Raw genomic sequence first — 7,303 nt, 5'->3', positions numbered from 1 at the left:
AATGAGAAGAATATTTAGAGTTAATGAATTCTAAGATTTCTGAACTTCTTTTAAAAACAAGTTAGCATGTTAGTCATATACCTTGTTAAATATTCAAGGTAAGTTTTTAGAGTATTTACCTATGAGCCAAGAGGAAATAGAATATTATAAATCAAACAATCTAAAAGATATCAAATTTATTCTTTGCTATCATTCAGTAGAATTTTTCAGTGTCCTTTTAAAGATGTAACACATTTACCATGAAATTCATCTCTCTCTCTAATCCATCTATCGTCTATATATCTTGTTATAATTTTAATAATGTGCTGATTTGAGTGAGAGAAGTTCTCATACGATTATATATTTGGCTATTTGGACTCTGTTTGGTAGAACTGTTTGAGAAGAATTTGGAAGCATGGCATTGTTGGAGGGGATATAACACAGCGGCAGGCTTTAAGGTTTTAAAGCCTCCAGACATTCCCCGATAATCTCTCTTTCCTTATTGATCTGTTCCTGCCACCATGCCTTTTGCTACACTATCATCCACTGTAACCTTTAAGAAACCTAAGACCTATTAAATGTCTTCTTTTATAAGTTGCCTTGGCTGTGGTGTTTTATCACAGTACAGAAAAGTAACTAATAATACACACACACACACATTATGAAATAAATTATGTTCTTTTTTATACTTTCTTGTAGGTATGGGGGAAGTTATTTAATTAGAAAGCATTGTACAGGAAAAATATTTTCCCATGGAAAAGAATTGGTATAACATTATACTTCTATGTAGTAACATAATTTGAGAAATATACTTGTCAAGGCCAAAAAATTAAATAAATAATAATATATGGCCTAATTTAATTAAAAATATCTTGTAGTAATTCTAGTATTTTATATTTTAAAGTACACTTAACAAGCATAAATGAATGTGCCAATTATCAATTAATAAGGTATTTATCTTCAAGATGGATTATTTTCTACAATTTTGTATTTTTATTTAATCTGATTTTCACATGTTATACTTTGCCAACTGTATTGACTACTTCATCATTTTTCATTGATTTGAGCCAGCCCTAGTATCATGTATGAAACTTATTGTTCTTTTATATTTACATATTCTGCCTCACTTCAAATATTGTGGTATTATACTGTGTTTTAATGTAACTTCAGGCTAATTTTTTTACTCTGTTTTTTAAAGCAGCTTTCCATTTTTTTGTTTAGTTTTCCACATCAGCTTTAGATTTTCTATTAAGATTTATTGGTGTTTTTATTAGGATAGTTTTTTTTTCTTTTTTTTTCTTAACCCAGGACAACATCAATTACTTTAGGTCTCTGTTTAACAATTGTTCATTGTGCATTTACTATGTGTCCTAGTTTTTGAACACAAGGATAAAACGATGAACAAAACACAAAAATACTGCTGCTGAAGACATAAAATTTTAGGTGGGAAAGAAGCAATAAACTGAAAAAATGAAACAAAAAAAAACTGCAGTATCTTAGGTGATAAAAGAACTAAAGAGAAAATTGAAGTCAACACAAGTTAATAGGAGTATGGAGAAGACAGGGAATATGAGTAGAATTTTTAGAAAATTGTTCAGAGATAGTTTCAGTATGAAGGTGCTTTAAAGGAAAACATGACAAAGGCAAAAAGCCATGAATAGTATTCGGAAAGAGACCTTAGACAGAACAGTCAATTCATAGGTCTCTAGCCCTTGTAATCCCAGAGTGTTCAATGTACAAGGAAGCAGTGTGGCTAAATCAACACAAGCCAGGGTAACAGAGATGACACTGTCTGCAGCTCATGAGTGTTTAATAATTAGCTCTCAAAAGCAATCCTTTTCTTGTTTCTATCATGTAAAGATTTCCTCCATGGCAGATTTCAAGCCACCAGTATTGTCCCCAAAAAAGAATGGCAAAGGTTCACATAATTGACTTTTGTAAATTTGTATGAGTCAACTCCAACATCATAGATATTTTTTTAATATGTTCCCCAAAGGTTGATGTGTTGAAATGTAATCCTTTTTCTGAGTTATTAACAGCGTGGAAATTTAACCTAGTCATGGTGTTTAGAGTTAAGGCCTTTCTGTGTTGATGGAAATTAGCTAAAGTCATTAGGGTGGAACACCCTCTGATTAAATCTTGGTGTTTCTTTAAGAAAAATAAGAGCAGGGCTAAAGAAATGGCTTGGTGATTAAGAGCACTGGTTGCTTTTCCAGAGGATCTGGACTCAGTTTCCAGCAACCACATACTGCCTCACAATTCTGTAATTCCAGTCTTAGGGGATCCATTCTTTGGTGACCTCTGTCCTCTTCTGTCCTCTATGGTCACCAGGCATGCATGTGATGTACAAACATACATGCAGGCAAGACACCCATACTCGTAAAATTAAACAACAGTTTAAAAAGAACAAACTCAAGCAGTTGTGCTCCTTGTCTCACCATGTGATGCCTCTGCTCTCTTGGGGTTACGCAAGTTATGCTATTTAGAATAAAGTAGCTACCCTGAACCTCCATTCAGAGAGGAGAAAGGAAACATTCCTCAGTGACCTTCACTTTCCTTGGCTAGATAGGAAGCAGTCTGCCTAGCTGCCTTTCATAGTAGAACAAAGGGGACAAGTTTCAGTTCCTCATGTACAAGGGCAATAGAGCCAAAGTCTTGGTCCTGGCCTTCAGTGGTGGCAGCAGCATAGCCACAGTGGCATTTCCCTTCAAATCAGATGGATATGCAGCATGACTTTAGCGTTTCTCCTGAAAGTTGTGTCATGCATTGTCTTGCCCAGCTCCCCAAGTGTAGCTTTCAGTAAATCCCCTTCTTGCTTAAACTTGTCAGAGAAAAGACTCCATTGTTTGCCAGGCAGAACCTTGAATGCTATAAAGATTCAAAAGATTCATATATAGGTTGATGAATATTTTTTAAGTGTATCTTTTTCTACTATCTTCCCTACTAATATTTTGGTAGCTATTTGGAAAGAAAGATGATTCAATCTGCCTGAGATTCTGTTTTAATTTCACATTCTCAACGTAATTATTAGGTTTCTCACACTACAGTTATGACTTGTCTCTCTCCTATTTTCTTTCCCTTCCCCTCCCCTTCTTTCCTCTTCCCTTTCCTTTCCTCCTCTTCCTTTTCCTTCCCTCCCCTCCTCTTTTCTTTCCTTCCCTTCCCTTTTCTTCCCTGTACATGGTGTATATTGTGGTTTGAATATAAAATGTCCCCTATAGGCTCATCCATTTGAATATTTGCTCTCCAGCTAGACAGAGCTGTATCACAATACTGTGGAACCTATGGGAAGTGGCGCCTCACTGGAAGGGGTGGATCACTGGAGGTGGGCCTTGAGGTTTTATAGTTGGGTTCAGCTTCTCATCTGCTGTCTAACTACTAACTATGGACATAATGTGCCTAGCCATCACAGAGTCAAGTCACCACTGCGCACTATGTTTCCCCCAAAAGTAAACCAAAGTAAACCCTTCTTCTCTCAGGTTGCTTCTTTTAAATTTTTATAATTTTTATATATCTTTAAAATTTTTCTATATTGTTTTCAGGTATATTAACATAGCAATGAGCAAAGCAACTAAAAATGTTATCAATACTCAGAGCATATCTCATTAACAATGACATTCACCTTAGAAAAACAATGGCTTTCTTTGGTCTTTGCACCTGATCTTCCGGTATATTGATATGGAAGCCTCTGTTGTTTGCTTGACTCCATGTGGACGTCAATCTGGCTTACTATTTCTTTGTAGTGTCAATACCCTTGAATAATGTGTGAAGATCAGTGCTGAAATGTGAGAAGCTATCCAGTGGTTTAGTTTATATGATATAATGGTACTCATAATCAGCATAATCCAAACACAAAAAGATCTGGTACTTATCGACTGACTCAAAGAGAAGGTCCTTTACCCTCTAAAGTTAGATGCTCAACTCACTTCTTTGATCATTACACCATAGAGTACATTAAGTACTTGATTGTCCTGTCTTAGTGTGAATGTGAGAGATTGTGCAGATGTAGATGATGCAGTGATGCAGAGGCAGCAGGTCTTGGATGGAGAATGAAATTGCATAGTTTTAGTGAGCTCCAGGTGGTGATTACTGCTGCTGTTCCACAGACTGCACTTTAAGTCACATGGCTGCAAAAATGGTGCTTATTAATTATGATGCTTTTTTCTCTCTCTCTCTCTTTTTTTAGAACAAAGGAACCATCTTTACCATAGTTGACCTCAAGGCACATTGGAATCAAGTGAAAATTCCAAATGACGCTTTTCATGTAGACTTAAATACTTAGCTTGTGTATTTCTTTTTGTAGGTGGACATATTCTCTAAATAGTTAAATATTACAAATAATGTGTCAGACTTAAATGACCAACTATGATTATTTAAGTTAAACTTCTGTGATCCTGGAGATTGAGTAACCCAAAATTTATGGAACATTTCGCCAAGACAAGGTGTTAGAAATGAGTCTGTTGAACTGAAGTTAAAATTATCCTTCACAGTCCCTTATCACATTAAGAGAAGTACATTTAATGTAATTAATTATGTGGAATTGGGACCTAACTTATTTCATGGAACTTTTATAAATTTTGATTATACTCTGAGGTTAATTTTTTGAGACTGTGCCTCTTGAAACCTAGGCTGGCCTTGAACTCACTTTATATTTGAGGATGATTTTGGATTTCTCATCCTCTGGCCTACAACTCCTGGATACTGAAGTTACAGGCAGTTACCACTAAACCAGGTTTATGCAGGTGCTATGGATTGAAGTCAGGGACTTATGCATTCTACCACTGAGCTACATCTTTAGTCTCATCAGGGGTCAATTAGTTAAGGAGTCCACAATCATGTGCTATTACAGAAGATAAAACAGGGTATTTTGCAATATTTAAAAGTTGAATCAGTCCTCAGCATAGTCAAAAGAACTAGAGAATTATCTTTGCAACTCCTTTAGAATTTTTAAGCAAGAGTGAACTTTTGACTAGGAACAGCTCATGCATCTTGAAATAGAAACAGCTATTTATACAAAAGCACAATTTAAGTTTAGGAATAAAACAACTGTTTTCAATTCAGGCATGATGGCACACTCTTGCAATCTTAGCACTTGAGAAGCTGATGCAGAAGGTTGGGGAGGTTGAAGCCAACTTGGCCTACATAGTAAGATCCTGTCTACAAAGAGTAAAACCAAAACACCAACCATTTTCCATCAGATTTACAATATTTTTTGTGTGTTTGTATGTGATTTATTCTAAAGGCTCAAAATTTTCAAGCCATGTGCATCGTTTCTATTTTGTATTACATATTAATCTCAACTAGGGATAGCAGAATCTCTGAAAAAACTCAAACATCACAAAATATTCTAGCTCCCACTCTTCAGAATTCATCCCTATAGTCACTCTGTTACCTGGGAAAAGGAGAATGTTTTTTAAGACTATCAAATAGTGGAGTACTATGAGGGTTAAGTATGCTGATGAAGGTGACATTTATTACTGAAATTAATTGAGTTGGATAATTATGTCAGATACAAATCATACAGATATAATTAATCATATAGGATAATCATATAGATACAAATCACCTATATGTATTTTTTGGACAGAATGTTTGGGTCACTGACCATTAACTAATAGTAATGGGGTGAAGTCACCATAAGAGGTTTCTCATTAGTGAAAGAGACCTCTGAGCAGTGCGCTTGGTATTTAAAAAAAAAAATAAAAAGACACTTAGGGTAGAAAAGTCAAGGCCACAGCAGGCTTCTCTCTACAAATAAGATATACTCAGATTTTAAACCTTTAGAAAATTAAATTGATGGTTAGTTTTCATGATAATTCAATACAGTGTTGTATTCAATTTTTTGTGCTGTGTAGCAACAAGAAACAAATTTGATAGCTTAAAACAACTCAATTCTTATTTTACAGTTTCTCTAGGGCAGGAGTTGGCACAGATGTATCAGATCTTCTGTCAGGTCACATAAGTGTCAGGTCACATGAGCAATCCAGTGTTGTGTTGTAAATGAGCAGCTTTTCTGGGGGGGAAAGTCCTGCTATCAAGTACCTTCTGCCTATTCTCCGACTTTCCTTCTTTATGATGGTAGGACTGATATCCCCAGCATCTGCTTGCATGTTACCTGGACACTGCCCTAAGTTTCCAGGAGCTACTGGCAGTTCCCTGACAGTTCCTCAACTCCATAAGTGGGTCACAACATGGATTACCTTCCTTAACAGACAATAGGAAAAGGTATATTGTCCTCTCTGTATAGATGAGAAAACTGAAGCCAGGAAGATTTGCCTAACTTGCTCAAAGTCAAGGGCCAGGATATTTTTTCCCCCAAAGTCTCACTTTTACTTTTTACTCACTTTCACTCTTTATGTTTTTGTTTGGTTGTTTTGTTTTCTTACACTGCTCAATGTTTTGTTGTTGTTTTTTTTTTTCCAAATAAATCAGGGCCATCTCTCCAGTCTGTGGTGGTGGTTACCACTAGAGCAGTGGTTCTCAACCTTGTTAACGCTGTTACCTTTCAATATTACAGTTTCTCATATTTGAGTGACCCCCAACAAAAAATTATTTTTGTTGCTATTTCATCACTGTAATTTTGCTCTTATGAATCATAATGCAAATATCTGATGTGCAAAATATCTGATATGCAGCCATTAAAGGGGTCATAACCCATAGGCTGAGAACTGCAGTTCTACAGGTATTATAGCACTCAGCTGGCTAGAAATCATTCAGTCGGACTTAGTTCACAAAACAGTATTTGGAAAACTGTGTTTCCCGCTCAGCTTCATTTTCTCATGTGTATTAAATGGCAACTCACACCGCTCTGAGTGTGTGGCAGGCATATGGGCAGTGATGAAATGACTTTCCCTTTTGTTTCCCTTTTAAAAAGACACTGATCTAGAACCCTGACAATGTAGCCACTTCTGATGAGAACTGATAGACTAAGATCAGAAAGAAGGAGAAGAGGACCTCCCCTATCAGTGGAATTGGGGAGGTGCATGCATGCAGAAAGGGGGGGAGGGTGGGACCGGGAGGGGAGGAGGGAGGGGCTTTTGGGGGGATACAAGATGAATAAAGTGTAATTAATAAAAGTTAAATAAAAATTTAAAGAAAAAGACACTGATCTTAGCATTTGACAGTTGGTGGGCATCTTGCACAGAATGTATATATTTTGATCAACAAACCACTTACTTATTGGGTATAAAGTTCTAGTCACTGAGGTAAGGAAAATTAAATTAAAAAAAAAAAAACAGTCCTGAAGATACCTGACAAAACAATTATATGAAAGGGGAGGAGGTCCTCCCCTATCAGTAGACTTGGAAAGGGGCAGGGAAATGAG

This window comes from Psammomys obesus, unplaced genomic scaffold (assembly GCF_907164565.1).
Source record: "Psammomys obesus unplaced genomic scaffold, mPsaObe1.curated_primary_1811, whole genome shotgun sequence".
In the NCBI taxonomy this organism is placed as follows: domain Eukaryota; kingdom Metazoa; phylum Chordata; class Mammalia; order Rodentia; family Muridae; genus Psammomys; species Psammomys obesus.
Note: the sequence above shows the minus strand (reverse complement) of the source record.